Here is a 20,525-nt window from a genome sequence, read left to right on the forward strand (position 1 = left end):
GTGGCTAGGATTGTGTTGGTACAGTAGCCGATACCACCAGGTATCACTGCCAACATTCACCCTGTTCAAGCACATACCGTCCTCTAAGTCAGTAATGCAGCGCGGCTGGCGAGAGTGAGTCAGAACAGACCTCGGTTTCTCTTAGCAGCCAGCCTTTGACCCATAAAGACGTACCTTCTCATCCCCATCTTGGGCAACAAGCCTCTCAGTTTGTTGGTGGCCTCCCAGGCACCCCACTTTGTATCCTCTAGTGGCAGATTTTCTGAATAAACCTAACACACCCCGCCCATTTTCTGAAAAGTACCCTACTGTTCTTGTTCAGTAATTACACACACACCTGGCTGACCTCTTCCCGCAGTAGTCTTACCCTTACCCGGTCCTGAACAATCTGGTGTCAGCTGTGCCTCCTTTCAGCTTATAGGGACAGTGTTTATTTGTTCAAAGGATCTATGGTATTTTATGGCTAGAGAGGGACTATTTCAGCCAAAAATTCTATGTCGAATTTGAAAGGGATATCTTGGATCCAGGGGCCTTGACACATGTTACTGATTTTAGCTTTTTATCAACATTTCACAGTGGCGCGATAATTTAACTACGGCAGTTCTCTTGATCCTCCTTTGCAAATGAACATTGGTAAACGTAGTTCAAAATTTGTGCTCGTCCTCTACTACCATCATTTTCTGTTCATTTGTCATTCATGAACGTCTGGACACTAACTTTGAAGCCACTTACACCTTTTACGGATGGCCAGAATTTCTTTGAGCTTTGTGAGTGTTCTTTCGATAAGATTCTGCTACTGTAGTTATTGAAGGCTTGCAGCTAATACACTTTTGAAAACCCAGTACGTTTGGGTCAGGATCTTTCTACCTATAGCTCTATGCTTTGTTTTACACTTATTGTGCAGTAGTCGTTATCTCACTAAAAGTTTCTTTACAGAGAGTGAATGCCATGGAGGGCTCCTTCCACATCGAACTCTTACAGTAGGTGTACAGGATAAAAACAAAATGCCACACTCAGCCGTCGGCATGTAATTCCTCATCCCAAATAAAGACAAAATTGTGTCTAGAAAAACATTAGTCCCGCCAATAGGTTTAGTAGAAATGATAATTAAAAGACGAGGGTAGTCGCGGCCTAGTGCTCAGTGGGTGTCGTCGTGCAGTGCAGTGTTGTGTCTGACTTGTTATGTAAACAAGCATTACGGCACGTGTATAATGTGTTCCTCGTGCAGCCACCGATCTTGTAAGTAGTGATACTTCTCGTTCATCGTCTTCATCGTCTCTCTGTGTAATTCGTGAAGCGGAGGTGCCGCTTTGTACCCGTAAATAATGTCCATCGAATCCATCAGGAAGATCCTTTGAGGTTCGCCTTTGATAAGAATACAAGAAGTGTGCAGCCCACTGCTTTGGAAATTCATGACTGGCTACATGAAAATTTCTGTAGTTCTGGTGATAATGCAGAGGTCATTCAAATGGATAATGAGGAATACTGTGTTTTTACTAAACTCTATAGTTCTATTAAGTTACATAGAATATTACTGAAAACTCAGGGCAAGTTTCAAAATGGTTCAAATGCCTCTGAGCACTATGGGACTTAACTTATAAGGTCATAAGTCCCCTAGAACTTAGAACTACTTAAACCTAACTAACCTAAGGACATCACACACATCCATGCCCGAGGCAGGATTCGAGTCTGCGACCGTAGCGGTCGCGCGGTTCCAGACTATAGCGCCTAGAACCGCTCGGCCACTTCTCAGGGCAAGTTTGAATTCAATCATCGTGATGATTCTGTCAGTACCGTTGATACAAGTAACACTGCCGGCCTGAGTGGCCAAGCGGTTCTAGGCGCTACAGTTTGGAATCCTGCCTCGGGCATGGATGTGTGTGATGTCCTTAGGTTAGTTAGGTTTAAGTAGTTCTAAGTTCTAGGGGACTGATGACCTCAGAAATTAAGTCCCATAGTGCTCAGAGCCATTTGAACAAGTAACACTAACAGCGGACTGAATACAGTCAGGGTACTACATCCTCTCCTAGAGCTAGACAACAAGGACTTAATACGGACAGTTTATAATTACGGAGAGGCAGCAGATTCCTCGACTTGTGCCAAAGGGTGATTGGGTTTCGGGTTCCGATGAATAGGTCAGGTGGCCACTATATGCAGGAGGCGGCTACACGGGTAGCAGGGGCTGTGTGGCGTGGACTGGTCGGTTTTTTAGGTTAGAGGGTCTCGGGAAAACACAAGATGGGCGCCAGTCACAAACGGTGCAGGCTGAACACAGGAAGAACGTAGATACAGGAACCTTTGCTATAACAGTTGTAAATTGTCGTTGCTGTGTTGGGAAAGTACCACAGCCAGAGCTCCAAGCGCTAATAGAAAACACTGATTCTCAAATCGTTATAGGCACTGAATAAGGGCGGATATAAGCTCAGCCTAAATTTTTGCGAAGAACCTAACGGTGTTCCGAAAGGACAGGCTAAACACAGTTGGCGGTGGCGTGTTTGTTGCTGTTAGAAGTAGTTTATCTTGTCGCGAAATTGAAGTAGATACTTCCTGTGATTTAGTATGGGCAGAGGTCATTCTTGGCAACCGGAATAAAATAATAATTGGATCCTTTTACCGACCTCCCAATTAAGATGATACAGTTGCTGAAAGGTTCAAAGAAAACTTGAGTTTGATTTCAAACACGTACCCGACTCATATGATAATAGTTGGTGGTGACTCTAATTTACCCTCGATATTTTTTGGCAAAAATACATGATTAAGTCCGGAGGTACTCATAAAGTATCATGCGAAATTATGCTAAACGCATTATCTGAAAATTATTTCGAGCAGTTACTTCATGATACCACGCGAAAGGTAAACGGTTGTTTAAACACACTTGACCTCTTAGCAACAAATAATCCTGAGTTAATAACGAGCATCAAAACCGATACAGGGATTAGTGAACACAGGGTTGTCGTAGCGAGACTGAATATTGTAATCCCTAAATCCTCCAAAAATAAGCGAAAAATACACGTGTTCAAAAAAGCACATAAAAATTCTCTTGACTCCTTCCTGAGAGGCAATCTCCACTCATTCCAAATTAATAATATAAGAGTAGACCAGACGTGGTTTGAATTCAAAGAAATAGTATCGGCAGCAATTGAGAGATTCATACCAAATAAATCAACAAACGACGGAGCTGATCCTCGTTGGTACACAAAACGGGTTAAAACACTGTTGCAGAAACAACGAAACAAACATGACCAATTTAAACAGACGCAAAATCCCCAAGATTGGCGATCTTTTACAGATGCTCGAAATTTAGCGCGGACTTCAATGCGAGATGCTTATAACAGTTTCCACAACCAAACTTTGTCTCGAAACCTGGCAGAAAATCCAAAGAGATTCTGGTCGTATGTGAAGTATGTTAGCGGCAAGAAACAATCAATGCCTTCTCTGCGCAATAGCAATGGAGATACTATCGAAGACAGAGCTGCCAAAGCAGAGTTACTAAACACAGCCTTCCAAAATGCCCTTACAAAAGAAGACGAAGTAAATTTTCTAGAATTCGAATCGAGAACAGCTGCCAACATGAGTAACGTAGAAGTAAATATCCTCGGAGTACTGAAGCAACTTAAATCACTTAATAAAAGCAAGTTCTAAAATGATTCAAATGGCTCTAAGCACTGTGGGACTTAACATTTGAGGTCATCAGTCCCCTAGAATTAGAACTACTTAAACCTAACGAACCTGAGGACATCACACACATCCATGCCCGAGGCAGGATTCGAACCTGCAACCGTAGCAGCAGCGCGGTTCCGGACTGAAGCGCCTAGAACCGCTGGCCATAGTGGCCGGCTAAAAGCAAGTCTTCTGGTCTAGACCGTATACCAATTATGTTCCTTTCGGAGTTTACTAATGCATTAGCTCTATACTTAACAATCATATAGAACCGTTCGCTCGACGAAAGAACTGTACCCAAAGACTGGAAACTTGCACAGGTCACAGCAATATTCAAGAAAGGTAGTAGGACTAATCCACTAAATTGCAGGCCCATATCGTTGACGTCGATATGCAGCAGGATTTTAGAACATATATTGTGTTCAAACAGTATGAATTATCTCGAAGAAAACTGTCTATTGACACACAGTCAACATGGGTTTAGAAAACATCGTTCCGGTGAAACACAACTAGCTCTTCATTCACATGAGTGTTGAGTGCTATTTGAAACGTCCCCTTTGAACAGTTATACATGACTGTGCTTAAACTGACACACAATATTTTGTTAGCGCAACGCAATCTGACTTTCAAAATTCCCTACAAAAGAATGGCCCTGACTAACATTAAACTATACCTTTCACAAATCACTTACCTCACAAAAATCTTCGCTGCTCAAGCTACTGCAATACAGCGAGCGCCACTACTGCCAGCTAAATAAAAGATTCAAACTATGGAAGGCACTAACTACTGATAGGGATAGTTAGCAAATGAAAGATATTAATAGAGAACAAACAATGTATTTACCTTGATATCATCATATATAAATATAGCAGTTCATGACAAATTTCAAATCTCCGCCATCTCTCTCCCCACATCCACCACTGCTGGCGGCTCACCTCCAACTGCGCAACGCTACGCGCTGTTCACAGCCAGCTGCCTAACACTACAATGGCGAGTATTACAACAATGCAAAGCAGCCACAGACTGCACACAGCACAGCCAGTGATTTTCATATTGAGCGCTACATAACATTGCCAATAAGAAAACATAAACAGCCTACTTACATAGAGAAAACATAAACAGCCTACTTACATATTGACAAGGGATTTCAGATCGATTCCGTATTTTTCGATTTCCGGAAGGCTTTTGACACTGTATCACACAAGCAGCTTGATGTGAAATTGCGTGTGTATGGAATATCGTCTCAGTTATATGACTGGATTTGTGATTTCCTGTCAGAGTGGTCTTAATTCGCAGTAACTGACGAAAAGTCATCGAGTAAAACAGAAGTGATATCTGGCGTTCCCAATTGGCAGTATTATAGGCCCTTTGCTGTTCGTTACCTATATAAACGATTTGGGAGACAATCTGAGCAGTCGTCTTTGTTTGCAGATGACGCTGTCGTTTATCGACTAATAAAGTCATCAGAAGATCAAAACAAATTGCAAAACGATTTAGAAAAGATATCTGAATGGTGCGAAAATTGGTAGCTGACCCTAAATAACGAAACGTGTGAGATCATCCACATGAGTGCTAAAAGGAATTCGTTAAACTTCGGTTACACGATAAATCAGTCTAATCTAAAAGCCGTAAATTCAACTAAATGCCTAGGTATTACAATTACGAACGACTTAAGTTGGAAGGAACACATAGAAAATAATGCGGGGAAGACTGCGTTTTATTGGAAGGACACTTAGAGAATGTAACAGATCTACTAAGTAGACTGCCTATACTACGCTTGTCCGTCCTCTTTTAGAATCCTGCAGCGTGGTGTGGGGTCCTTACCAGATAGGACTGACGGAGTACATCGAAAAAGTTCAAAGGAGGGCAGCACGTTTTGTATTATCGCGAAGTACGGTACAGCGTGTCACAGAAATGATACAGAATTTGGGCTGGACATCATTAAAAGAAAGGCGTTTTTCGTTGCTACGGAATCTTCTCACGAAATTCCAATCAGCAACTTTCTCCTCTGAATGCGAAAATATTTTGTTGACACCCACCTACATAGGGAGAAAGGATCACTACGATAAAATAAGGGAAATCAGAGCTCGTACGGAAAGATTTAATTGTTCGCTCTATCCGCTCGCTATACGAGATTGGAGTAACAGAGAATTGTGAAGGTGGTTCGATGAACCCTCTTCCAGGCACTTAAATGTGATTTGCAGAGTATCCATGTAGATATTGATGTAGAGTGGCAGAGCGTACAGAGAAGCACATTGTAAATATTGTTTGATAGGGTCTGAAACACCCAATCATGCCTGCAGAGGGTCAAACACACGTTATATTCTGTAGCTGGATATTGCAGTCACCACCTTAGAGATTTTTATAACGTGTCGATAACTAAGGAGCGTAGTATTACGATCTTGGGTGACTGCAATATACAGCTACAGAATGGATCGCATGTTCGACCCTCTCCAGGCCTCATTATGTGTTTCAAATCTTAACAAACAGTTTCTACAACGTGCTTGTCTGTGCACTCCGCCAATCACAAACCTTGCGGTGTCAGATAACAAAACGGTGGCTGTATGGCAACATCGAGAACTATTGCGTAAATGGTATGATATTGTGGCAAACCACGTGAAAATACATATGTTCTTGTAATCCCATGGTTTGGAGATGACTGTAGGAAGCATGGCAGCAAGCCAGTCGGACCTGGAAAAAGTAACGCGTTTGTGGAGGGAGGGGGGCCAGATCAGTCTTTGTACACTGGCTCAGAGAGTGACCGCAGTCCACTGAGCGCGCTCTGATCGCGTCTCGTAGCAGCCTGTGAGGGGGCTGTTGACTCGTGGCCTTTGGCTGCAATGGATGACCGTCCAATCTCGCAGGAGGGCTATATCGGTGCACGTGCTTAACATTTTTGGGGATCTGTCTGTTTTCGCGGTATATGTATGAGCGTCTGGTGGTCGATAGCTATATGCAGGATGCAGAAGTGATGATTTTGTATGGTGCAGGATACAAGTTGTGTGTGCTATATCGATATAGTATGTGGGGATATAGCCTTGTTGGAAATCTGTTTTACATTGAAAAGTTCGGGCTTTCCTCGACAATAGCAGAACAGTGTATTTGAGGAAGTGTCATTAGCGGTAGTTTCCATATTTCATGATCTGTACACGACTTTTGCAAGGTTTAACTGTCGGTGCAATATGGCTGCTGTATGTTTCCTTCGATCTGAACAAAATATTTTTGTCGCTGAAAGTCTCGTAATTTGTCCGTCTGCAGAAAATGGCGGACAGTGCCCCCACACCGGTAGCAGCAGCAGTTTGGCAGGTAAATTCAGTAAGAACCAATCAGATTGCTCGATTCACAAGAAGTATGAGGAAGTCATAGGTCACAAGTCTTACTTTGTGTGGCACATAAGACCCTCTACCTGCTTCTTCGAACAAGAGACTGGAAAGTTATCTATGGAAAGTTCTAAGAATCACGTGATGTCTTATTGGTTTGAGTGTTCAGATACAAGTCCAAGCAGACCACCCACCTCTGGCGGGATACTGTTCCTCATCTGCAATTAGAACATCTCCAGACTAGCAGCTGTAGGACACTGAAATTTTTCCGAAAATTCCGACCTATAGGACAGTGCTTCGAACTATGTTTGTATAATTGTTCTGATTTTCTCATCTTTGCTTAGACACCAGTGTGTGCTTCGATTAGTGATGGAAATAATGCCTCTGATTTCAGCAGCAAGAAATATAAAACTAAGCCCACTCAGAGTTTCATCAAAGTAATGAACACCACAACGGCTGTAGGACTCAGAAATTTTTATATTTCTCTGTCAGTGCCTTCAAACAAGCAACTGAAACTCTAAAAGTGGTGAGCGTCCGTTTTAGAGATACAGAAGTATTTATTTCGATTTCCAAATATCGTTGTTTTGACGTGTGGAGCTCAGATCTTGCAGTTGATATCGATTTCTTGATCTGTTTCCCACAAAAGCGTGTGAAGTGTCTCAGGAAGGTTTCACAAGCATGTCGCGATCTTTTTCTTGAATCTGTGTTCAAGTGTGGCGGTATACAGCGCAAAATTGAGGCAAACTACTGTGCAGCGATCTTTTTGAGAGTGTATTTAGAGACTTATTCTATTGGATTTAGTAACTCCTGAAGCAGCTCGTGCTCAAAAACAAGGGTATTTTCCACAAAAGCTCGCGAAATGTTTCAGTGACAGTTTCAAGAGTGTGTAAGGATCTCTTTAGACCCGTGTTCAAGCGTGGCGGTGGTGGTAATCCTCGGAATAAAACGTGTATTTGTTTAAATATTCTCGCGTCATCTACAAATCTTTGTCTCTCTCTTTGTGCAGCGGTACATTTAGTTCCTGTGACATCATCAATTTACGCATGTAACAGTATTCCGCACATTGCTTACACACTATATGTAATAGACCCCGAAGCAGTTCGCGTTCAACTGTAAAGGGTGTCCAAGCGCTGGGAGTGGGAAGGGGGAATCTGCGTGTATTTCCAGCTTAGTGCTCGAGGCCGCCCTGCAGCTACTGTGTGTCCTCGTCAAGCAGGTGCGGAGACTCTTGCGCCAGGGACCCATGCGTGTGGTCTCTCTTCCAGCGGAGCGCACGCACCTGCGTGAAGGTCTTGCCTCTTGCGCTTCGAAAGAGTGACCGGAATTTTATCGAATAATCTACAGTTATGGCTCACGCACTTATCAGCACGAGTTGCGAAGTGTAACTTAGCCCCATCCTGCAGCATCTTCATTATTTCATGAAGCATATTCGTCTTCACCAAATATCGTTGCTATCGACACAGTCCTCAGTTGTATGGTTACAGCTAACATACTCTTCCTTCTCCAGCACAGACATCTCATCCACTGAATACAGTAAACAATTACGTCAGTGCTCCCAGTCCGGCAGCTACGCACATAGTCTTTTCCTGAAATTTTTTCCCCAGACTGACATCTTGGATTACGTCATGAGAAGGGAGAGGGGAAGGGCCGACAGCGCAATCTGGTCGTGGTGCTGCGAACTATGTCAGTTGGACTCTGGACTTCGTGGTGATCATACAGTTCATGAAAACTAAAATTGTTTAAATAAAAAATGGATATTTATGTCTATTCTCTCTGGCATCCCAGCACAGACTGAGTCCTTTTCCCTCCAGTTTCGGGATTGGGGAGGGGATGGGAGGTGGGCTGGATGAGAGGAGAGGTGGAGGGAGGAAGGAGGAAGGAGGGAGGGGAGAGGGTTCGGTTGGGTAGGTGGAGGTAGCCACATTGATCTATTTCCCCGCCAAATTTGAACTTCCCTTCAGGTTGTGATGTTGCCACATCTATAGCCGCCATATTTTATCTGCCACCCGGAATTAATTTGGCAACAATCGGACGTGTGTTGGACCCCCTTTTCCCACTACTGACAGCTCCTCGTTTTCATACATGTGTTTCAACTGCATCCAATCTTATTTTGCTAGCTTAGCTTTTTTCTTGAATCTGAATGAGGAAGTGTATGCCAATCTCCAAGTGCGACATTTTTATTGACCCTGTATATTTTGCCATATCGTGATCAAATATTCTTCTACAGTTAAATCAGGACTCCTCTACATGCTGCTGTTCAGAGCTAATTGATATCGTTGCAGTATTAGGTACGCAGACGGATTTGATAGTACTCTCCACGCTAGTCTACCCTGTGCAAGTCTCTTCGTCTCTGTATATACAGTAATAACCAACCACTTGAACCTGTTTACTGTATGCAAAACCATGTCGCCTTCTCCAAATGTTATCCACCACATATCCCTCGATTACAAAATTATGCGTATTCGGTATTCTAGCAACCTATACCTTCTTACTTAGATTCTTTCACAAAGTTATTTTCTCCACAGTTCCTTGAGTATGTCTTCATATCTTATCCAACCTAATCATATAATCTCCAAGATTCTTCTATAACAGCACATTTCAGAAGCTACCGTTTTCTTCTTGTCTGTACTGTTTATCGTCCAAGTTTCGCTTAGCTGTAATGTAACACTCAAGATAAATAATTTCGAGAAGAAACTTTCTAGTACTAAAGTTTATGTTGTTTAACATATATCCCTATTCAATACGATTTATTAACATCGCTGTTAACAACTATGCCTTTTTTAAAAAGGAACAAAACTTAAGATACCTGTCCAACCAAAAATGCAACACAAAAAATTAAAGGATAAAAACAATCAAAATCCTGTATACGATTAAATACACTGAGAAACTTCCGCGCAGTGTATCGATTAACAATAAAGTTAGCTGATAATGGCTTTTGCCAGCTAGAGAGGCTCAAGAACCCGCTGCTGGTGGCAGATCTTGATTTGAATGAAATGAAGTATTGAGAAAATCCGAGATTCCGAGAAACTGAAGTCACTTTAATCTTCCAAAATATTTTGCGATTTACCTATTTGAAGGGCCAGAAGTTAGTCTAGACGCCACTGCGAATCCACATTTCTTTCGATAGCCTGCACCATACTCTTAAAACAAACGGTTATTTTTGTTTAGATTTTTAGAGTATGAGCCCATTTTTGGCGCGGGTCCCTATTCTCCAGTGTATCTAGCCAGCTATTAGATGCGACTTAGTCACTGAAATTCAACTGATGCTCACAGACGAACTGCAGTACGCCGAAATCTTCAACAGGAGCTGAACAACAGATGTTGCGACTAGGAAAATACTGTTTGTTTGATGAGCCAATAAGTCTTCGCCCGTCAGAAATAGCACTTTTACCCCCACCCCCCCACCCCCAGTGAAACTCACTACTTCTGTAACGCAAACAGAAGAAAACTACTTTACATATTGGTGCTCGTGGAGCCACAATTGCCTCATAATGGGAAGCTCAGAAGTTACCGAAGTCTGTTGAAGAGAAGTAAAGATGGCAGTAGAATCTTACTAAGGGCTTTATAATGTAAGGAAGCTGCAGTTATGTTTAAAGTGATTCCTGTGAGATTTGATCTGATTGTACGGTTGCTACTTATTGTTTGAAGGCACTTCAAGGCAGAATGAAGCAAAATAAACACCCATTTGACTTTTGTTGATTGTTGATAAGTACCTTTATCAAAGAGACGCACAACTGAACACCTCTTTCATCAAATTACCTCACCCAGTGCTGTCATGCACCGAGTGAGCCTTAGTAAACTACACTGAAGCGCCAAAGAAACTGGTTTAGGTATGCGTATTCAAATACCTAGATACGGAAACAGGCAGAATATGGCTCTGCGGTCGTCAACAGTGTTGTGGCCTTCTCCACCAGACATCACGGCGCCTAGAGTATGAGCAACCAAACTGACAGCCTGCAGCAGGGCGTTGCCTGCTCGCAGGCACACCGAAGCACTACACAACCGACAGGCAATATTGATGAACGGCCACAACAGCAGCAACAACAACAACAACAACAACAACACTGCAAAGACTCCAGCGGCCACCAGGGGCCACTACCGGCCCACATAAACATAAGGAAGAGGTCGCTGCAGATCCCGGAACTATTTTCACACATCAAACCACGTGATGGAAAATAGTTCCTAGGTACTCATCGGCCGAAGCGCTTAAAGGCCGGCGCTCTGCCGCACATCGGCAGTTCATCGACCGCCAGCAGACGTGGATAGCTGCCGCCCCAGCAGCCCGGCTTAGATCTTCTCACTGATCTCTGGATTAGGCTTGGTATATCGGAGAAGGCTCTGGCGGTGATTAGTAGGAAATTATTTCTGTTGTTTTCTATATTATTCTTGTATGTAGTTGTGATTCGAAGACGGATTTCTATTTTGCGTTGGTGTTATACTTGGAGAATTTGTTTCGATTAATTGAACAGTTCAATAAATTGTTTTCGGAATTTGATCGTTAGTTTCTTCTGCTTACGTAGACATAGCAAACACATTTGTAAGACAACAGGTGTCTGGCGCAGTTGTTGGATTGGTTACTGCTGCTACAATGGCAGCTTATCAAGATTTAAGTGATTTTAACGTGGTATCATAGTCGGCGCACGAGCGATCGGACACAGCATCTCCGAGGTAGCGATGAAGTGGGGATTTTCCCGTACGACCATTTCACGGATGTATCGTGAGTACCAGGAACCCGGTAAAACATCAAATCACCGACATCGCTCCGGCCGGATAAATATCCTGCAAGAACGGGACCAACAACGACTCAAGAGAGTCGTTCAACGTGACGAAAGTGGAGCCCTTCATCAAATTGCTGCAGATTTCAATGATGGGCCATCGGCAAGTGTCAGCGTATGAACCACTCAACGAAACATCATCAGCATTGGCTTTTGGAGCCGAGCCCCACTCGTGTACCCTTAATGACTGCACGACACAAAGCTTTACACCTCGTCTAGGCCCGTCAACACCGCCATTGGATTATTGGTGATTGGAAACATGTTGCCTGGTCAGACGAGTTTCGTTTCAAATTGTATCGATCAGATGGAAGTGCACGGATATGGCGACAGCTTCATGAGTCCATGGACCGTGCATGTCAGCAGGGGACTCTTCAAGCTCGTAGAGGTTCTGTAACGGTATGAGGCGAGTGCAGTTGGATTGATATGGGACCCCTGATATATTTAGATACGAATTGGTTGAAATGGCTCTGAGCACTGTGGGACTTAACTTCTAAGGTCATCAGTCCCCTAGAACTTAGAACTACTTAAACCTAACTAACCTAAGGACATCACACACTTCCATGACCGAGGCAGGATTTGAACCTACGACCGTAGCGGTCGCGAGGTTCCATACTGAAGCTCCTAGAACCGCTCGGCCACTGCGGCCGGCATTTATATACGACTCTGACAGATGACACATATATAAGTATCCTCTCTGATCACTTACATCCATTCACGTCCATCGTGCATTCCGACGGACTCGGACAATTCCAGCAGGACAATGCCGCACCGCGCACGTTCAGAATTGCTACAGAGTGGCTCCAGGAACACTCTTCTGAGTTTAAACACTGGGATGCATTGCAATGTGCTGTTCAGAAGAGATCTCCACTCCCTCGTACTCTTACGGATTTATGGAAAGCTCTGTAGGATTCATGGTGTCAATTCCCTCTAGCACTACTTCAGCCGAGTTCATGCCACGTCGTGTTGCGGCACTTCTGCGTGCTCGTGGGGGGCTCTACACGATATTAGGCAGGTATACCAGTTTCTTTGGCTGCTCAGTGTATATGTAAACTGAATGTTTAGTTACTGAAAATGTATAACTGAAGGCATTATAATACCGTAATTATCCATTATAGGAATAATCCATACATTGTAGATGGGGGTACAGTCTGTGTAACGGGTAAACATATATGAATACATTGAAAAGCAAACTAAGGGGTGGATAAAGCAGCTACTGCAAGATGCCAACATACTATTCAGTATATAGTGAGATTCTGATTCAGAAAATATATACAGCGTATGGTCGCTGTATGCACTGCCCAGCGTGTTACGTCGTGAATCTAAGAACTAAAGGTGATCAGAAGAATTAGATACGCAGTTACTAGTTCTTGCTTAGTTGAACAGAGCCATATGCATAGCACCCCTCTTGCAAGCTTAGGAGGGTCTTGCATAGGTGGTAAGTGAGGAAGACAGAAGTAAATCTCTGGGAAAATCATTCACACATGGACGCGGTCTGTTATAGTTTCCCTATATTTTACACATAACATTTTATAAAAACGAAACTAGCATATCAGGTTGACTCTCTAGTTAAATATATACTCCTACAATGTATAAGCAAAGGTATCCAGACACTTCTTTGTAATGTGGAATTGAGCACTATATGTCACGTGACTCGGGTGTGCTCGTATAAAAGGAGGTGGAGACTATTGCGATGTCAGTAGAGAAGCAGTAATGGCAAAACGGGTCTCTCAGGAGAGCTCAATGACTTCGAATGTGGACTAGTCATTGAGTGTCACCGGTATAACAAATTCATCAGGGACATTTCAACACTTCTAAAGCTTCCCAAGTAGACTCTTGGTGATTTGATAGTGAAGTGGAAACGCGAAGGAACAACTACAGTACACCAGCTAAACCTCATGTACTTATGGAGAGTAACTGTCGATCATTGCGGAGTGTAGTTGTAAGGAATCCAACGACATCAGCAAAAGGAATCAGTCTTGTGTTCCATAGTGCTACCAGCTGCCCATCTACCTCACTGAGTGCGCATAGGGGCTTGAGAAGAATAGGGTACAGTGGTCGAGCAGCTCCTCACAAACCACACATTTCTAAAGTCAATGCTAAGCGACTCTTGAGGTGATGTACAGTTCGATGCCATTGCCAGTGGCTGACTGGAAACGAGTGATTTGCAGCGATGAAACGCTCTGTATCTTAAGGAAATCCAATGGAAGGGTTCGGATTTAGCAGTTTCCTCGAGAATGTTACCTGCCATCATCTGCAGCGCAATCAGCGAAGCACAGAGCATGTGGTATTTACGACACAGGTGCGTTTTTCGTGCTTAGGTTGTCGTCCCGAAATTATGCTTAAGAAAACGCTAAATGCGAAATGATTTGACACATTTTACAGCAATACGTACTAGCATATGTTAGAAGAAGAGTTCAGAGACGATGACAGTTTCTTTCAAGATGATAATGCACCCTGTAATAAAGCAATTTCTCTGAGGTAATGTTTAGTGTACAGTAACATTCCTGATATGAAGGGGTCTGCCTAAAGACCCGACGTAAACCCAACAGACAACCTTCGGAATAAACTAGAATGTGAAGTTCGCTCCAAACAGCAGTGTAAGACATAACTACGTTGTCTGCTTCCTGTTCTTGATGAAGAATGGGATGCTTTTCCTCCACAGGCAGTCTGAAACATCAATAAACGTGTCTCCAGCAGAGTTCAAGCCGTCTTAAAGCCAAAGGTTGGACATGGCCCATATATAGGGCAAGGGGGACATGTCCCAACTTTGCATTGTTGCCAGATTTATTCAAGATGGCGGATCCAAGATGGTGGCAATAGATGTGGCAATGTCACAATTACGTCAGGGTGGGAAGTTCATATTTTGGCGGAAGAAAGATCAATTGGGCAACCTCCGCTAACCTAACCCCCTTCCCCCCCCCCTTCCCAACCCCCAGAAAATGGTGGGAAGTTCAAATTTTGGTTGGGGAAAGGTCACTTGGGCTACCTCCACTAACCAAAGAAAGTGGCGGGAAAATTTTGGCGAGAAAATCGGTCAATTGTACTACCTCCACTAACCTAAGTCATCTGACCACCACATCTTCCTTGCATTTCTTGGCAAAAGGACTCAGCCTGTGCTTGGCTGCTGGATAGGATGGACGTAATTCTTTATTTTGCATGCAGTGTTTATTTAAACAATATGAGTTGTCATAAGCAGTAGCTCCATCCAGTGTGTTCACCAGGAGGTTCGGAGTCCAGCTGACCTAGTACACAGTGCTGCCACCAGAGGGCGCTGTTGTCCTATGGCGGTTTAAGGAAAAATGGTGGGAAAAGGACACAGTCTGTGTCCAGTTACTGGTGAGAGGAAGGAGTGTACTGTATTTATTTTGGAACAATTTATTTAGGGATCGATTTTATGTAGTTTATTTATTTATTACACTGATACAAAGCACACACCCTGGCATGCCTGGTATCACACTACATAGCCTAAAGACTTGCAAACTACTCGTAAATCACCGAAGTAATGCAGTACACTGAAGTGCAAACACGAAAACAACTTGTAAATTGTCAAAACATTGCATGTAAAACACTCTGCAAGCACGCTCACTGAATGTAAACTGTCGAAATAATGCATTGCACAGCATACAGACATGTTCACAGAACAGTGCAACAGACATGTTCACTACGTGTAAAATTGGCTAAATAATGCATGTATAATGATCTGCAAACGTGCTCACAATGGTTAAAGAGCCGAAGTAATCCAGTGCTCAAACACTCATTGTATGTAAGAAACGTTCTCAAAGTATCGTTAAGAAATTCAACCACAACGTATCAGCGAACTGTTTCCTATAGAAGCCTCAAGGCATGCACACCAGGCGAGGGAGAGCATGTCGGTCCAGCCTGCGAGATGAATCCAGTCGCACACATGTTTACCTTACCACCATTGCTGGTGCAATGATGCAGAGATGTTTACCTAGCGACTCACCATCTCAAGTGCAGCTAAAATGTTGTCAGTGTTATACTGACATCACATGCCTGTGTAAATAAGAGCCAAATCTACCTCTGGACGCGCCATTGAAATCTGTTGCAATGGTTTCTGAAACTGTTTACGAAATAGCCAGAATAACACAGGTTGCATTCTCCCTAGCGATCCTAATGGGACAGCCAGTCCATTACATATCAGGCCCTTCCCAGGAATTGTAAGTATCACAGAAATTGTAATGGTAGCTTTTATTGTTTTTGTAGGAGTTTTTGTGATGTCACAGCGTGTCTGTAGGGAAATTCTTGTCCTAACAGGATCTGTTTAAGGAAATAGTCCAAAATAAAAAAAAATTGTTCAAATGGCTCTAAGCCCTGTGGGACTTAACATCTGAGGTCATCAGTCACCCAGACTTAGAACTTCTTAAACCTAACTAACGTAAGGACATCACACACATCCATGCCCAAGGCAGGATTTGAGCCAGCGACCGTAGCAGCAGCGCGGTACCGGACTGAAGAGCCTATAACTGCTCGGCCACAGCGGCTGGCAGTCCAGAATAACACCGAATGCATTCTTCCTGGTGGTCCTAAAGAGGCATCCCGTTCATCACGTGTTGCCCTTCATGGAATCGTGACGTCATGCTTTCAAGAAACGGTAAACGTTCTCACCGGAATGTACACGCTTTTATATCCCAACACAAAGGATGTCTTGAGAATGAATGGAGCATTCTGATTGGTTCTTACCGAATTTACCACCAAATTACTGATGCTGCCGGTGTGGAAGCACTGTCCTTCTTTTTTCTGTAGAGGAGACTTTCAGCAGCAAAACAATTTTGTACAGATTGCCACATTGCAGGGACAGTTAAACCATGCAAAAGTGGTCTACAGATCAAGTACGGAAAGACACTTCCTCAATTACACTGTTCTGCCGCTGACGACAGAAGTTTCAGTATTTAAGCGTGAAACCGATCTTCTATCCACCTATATATCACCACATACCGTTTCGATGTAGTAAACACACAATTCGTATCATGCGCCATACAAAGTCACCACTTCTGCATCTTGAATATAGCTGCCGACCATCAGACAGTCGTACATATACTGCAAAGATAGATAGCATAAGCACATGAACTCTATATACTCCTTGCAGCACTAGATATTTCCAGAGAGCTCAGTAGGTCATCCACCGCAGCCCACGATCTCAAGACATCTGCCCCCGCACACACACTGGCGCGACACATGACCAGAGTACCCTCAGCGGACCAAGGCCACTCTACGAACTATTGTACAAAGGCTGGGTCGGTTCCCTCGTCACAAAGGCGTTACTGTTTCTGGTCCCGACTTGCTTGCTTTCTAAAACCATCTCTAGACTCTGGAATAACCAGATCATATGTATTTTCACATGGTTCACCAGAATATCAAACGATTTTCACGGTACTTCTCGAAATCGAGCACATAGCAATATCGCTTGCATAGTAGTATCACTTGCCCAGTATGATTCCGAAGATATAGACTGGAAACTATTTCTCTAGAAACCCGAAACCTTAGCGAGGTGGAGCATGCTGTAAACCACTGAGTAACTAGAAACTTATCTCGTCTGCGAACACATTTACGTGAAAACTCGAAAAAAGAGAGGAAACTGATATTTCGACTCGTGAATACCGATGTCAGTGATGTAACAAATTCCAAATCATCCTTATAATTTACAAACTCAACCAAGGTGTTTCTCATGTCTAGAGAACCAGCAGACGTGTTTCCACCGGTCTTTCACCTCCTAGATGCACACAACACACACGACAATCGATGTTCTCTCAACTAAATAAAGACAGGAAATGTGCAGAAGCTGTCAACTATACTATTAACGAGGGAGGGAATAATGGCACAGCGCAAACAATACGTCCATATTGAATCTTCTCAAATTTCCACGGGGAACACACGCGATCATGACGGCTGTCCAACACATACTGAGTATTAGTTCGGTATTAAACTGTCCAGAGAAAGACACGGTTAGGTCAGCTACGTTCCTGCACCCGAACAGTGCAGTTATCCAGAAACGTGAATCATCCCTAGCACAGGCCACGGCGCCGCGCGCCCGCACCCCCACACAGAATCTCCTAGGAAACTGACTACATATATATTTGATCGCTATGCTTAGAATTAAATACTACGATTGCGGTCTCAATTGGATGACATTCGACAATGAGCGAAGTATCGGAAATACCCCCTGCTGATGGCTGTGGCTCTGGAAATAAAAATATCTGTACCATTCTTATGACTTGACATACTTTCCCAAGAAGAAAAAAATCTTCCATTCGCTTTGCTGTCGCAGTATTCCAAGTCAAATACATACCTTCCTTACTCATTTCCTTTGCACATGTCGGTACACACACACATACTTTATAAGCCTGATGCTCAAGGCGAACGTATCACGCATCCCCTACTACCAAGTATAATTCTTCGCCAATAACTGATTACTGGCGATACGAAACAATACTGACCGAAAAATTGGCGATGGGTGGACATGTCTCGTAAGTTTTTCCAGCGAGTGGTGCCACTGTGTCTCAGAAAGAGCGGCGTAATCGTCTTACAAACCGCCAGATGTTGAAAACAGGATCGCAACAACCATATTACTATCACAGTCGGTCTTGATTCTACAGGTGCTCACAAGTATCGCTAACGATATCCATGTTGAAAGCTATACAAGCCTTATAAATCGAGGTATGGCATTATCTCCGAATGAAGTGGTTTTTCCAAACAAATACCGCGGCACTGAATATAGACGGCGATTGCCAGAGTGTATATTATCAACCAATAACGTGGTAACACGTCGCCGACGGGTTTAAGCTCATAATAAAATCACCGAATTTAGAAAGTTATTTGCCTAAGGAATGCAGTATGAAGACGGTGTATGCAACTCCCCCATGCCGCCGCTAGATATTTCTCCAGTATTTGTAACGCATTCTGTCTCGACGCAGTGTCAGAACCTCTGCGATATATCGACTGGGTTATAGGCGACGGTTAATTGAGAAGTGCTGATTGATGTCGTAAGAAATATAAACAGACTTTTCATATCTCTAGTGCTACTCTATCCAGTAGAAATGCTATCTGCGATTTGGAATCAATACCTGCGTTGGATCCTATGGAGAAATCCTTCAATTATTACAGCCACTAGTGGATCATATTCGTCGCACTCTCATATCTCGAAACAAGTCACATTTTCCAAATCTGTCTGTTACAGTTAAATTCCAACGTGGTTTTTAGGCAGTCCCTATGCCTCGTTCAACTGCTGCCATTCATGCAGCTTTGCGCATGTGATCGTCCCAATTTAAGTAGAAACTGAGTAGAAGTCGGAGACAGCTATATCTACCACATTCTGCAACCTGTGTAGAAGCAGAGTGACATGAGTTAGTGCGACAGGACCGTTTTTTGACCATTCGGTGGACATGGGAACATGTTGTCGTAACTCTGCCAACAGTGTACGATGTGAATGGTCATCGCCAAAGAAAACCTGCTCCTGCAACACGATGTAGTGTAAAGGCAGTACGAACAGTCACGGTGGTGTTACTTATAGGGAAAATTAGAAAGACTCCACATCATACAGGTACTGCAGTCCGAAGCAGATCCGCGTCCCTCAGGGCCCATTCTCGTCTATCACCCCAACATACTGTCCGCAGCTCGTGGTCGTGCGGTAGCGTTCTCGCTTCCCACGCACGGGTTCCCGGGTTCGATTCCCGGCGGGGTCAGGGATTTTCTGTGCCTCGTGATGACTGGGTGTTGTGTGATGTCCTTAGGTTAGTTAGGTTTAAGTAGTTCTAAGTTCTAGGGGACTGATTACCATAGATGTTAAGTCCCATAGTGCTCAGAGCCATTTGACCCAACCCAACATACTATCATCGTTATTCTGTACCATCCAACAGAGAAAAATTACAAACTATAAAAGCTCCAATACCTTCAGCTGATAGAGAACTCGATAAGATTTTTACTGCATCTCTCTCCTCCCATTTATAAAAAACAAATACAGTCTATGTGCCGGCATCGAGCACATGTGGTGATCCTATTAAATATATTTCACAGACCAGTGTGAAGTTTCATCGCCTGTACTGTAGGAGGAAGACCGTATCTACAGGGTGAAAAGTATTTAAACCGACAAACTCTGGGAGGTTGTAGAGGACATCAAAACAAATATTTTTCCCTAATGTCATTTTTTCCTACGAGGATTATTTAAACCGTTGGGGGCCGTATTACGCACTTCAGTTGATAGAGGCCGTATTGCGATCTTCAGTAGCTAGAGGCCGTATTACGCTCTTCAGTTGTAAGCAACTGCTGTCCACGAGTGTAGTAGTGCATTGTCTCTGCTTACTAATGGAGCGATACACCTGGAGTGAGTACACTAATATGGTTGGTGCGTACTACATAGCGCACCACACAGACGAGCTGCACAGCGGGTTTATCAACAACAATATCCTAATCGCCGTATCCCGCATCATACGACCTTTGATGCTGTGTACCAACGTCTGCGTGAGACCAGGTCATTTAGCAGATTACCTGGACAGGGATGCCGTCGCACGGTAAGGACGCTGCAATTTGAGGAAGCTGTCTTGAAGCATGTGGAGCGGGATCTTTCAATCAGCACTCGTGCACTTGCACGTAACATGGGGACGAATCAGACGAATACAAGATCAGTCCTTCGAGAGCAATTGTTACGCCCATTTCACTTACAGCGTGTCCACAACCTGGAACCAGTTGATTATCCACCCAGAGCACAGTTTTCGCAGTGGTACCTGGAACAGTGTGAAATGCATCCTACATTTGC

Source organism: Schistocerca piceifrons, chromosome X (genome assembly GCF_021461385.2).
Source record: "Schistocerca piceifrons isolate TAMUIC-IGC-003096 chromosome X, iqSchPice1.1, whole genome shotgun sequence".
Taxonomy (NCBI): domain Eukaryota; kingdom Metazoa; phylum Arthropoda; class Insecta; order Orthoptera; family Acrididae; genus Schistocerca; species Schistocerca piceifrons.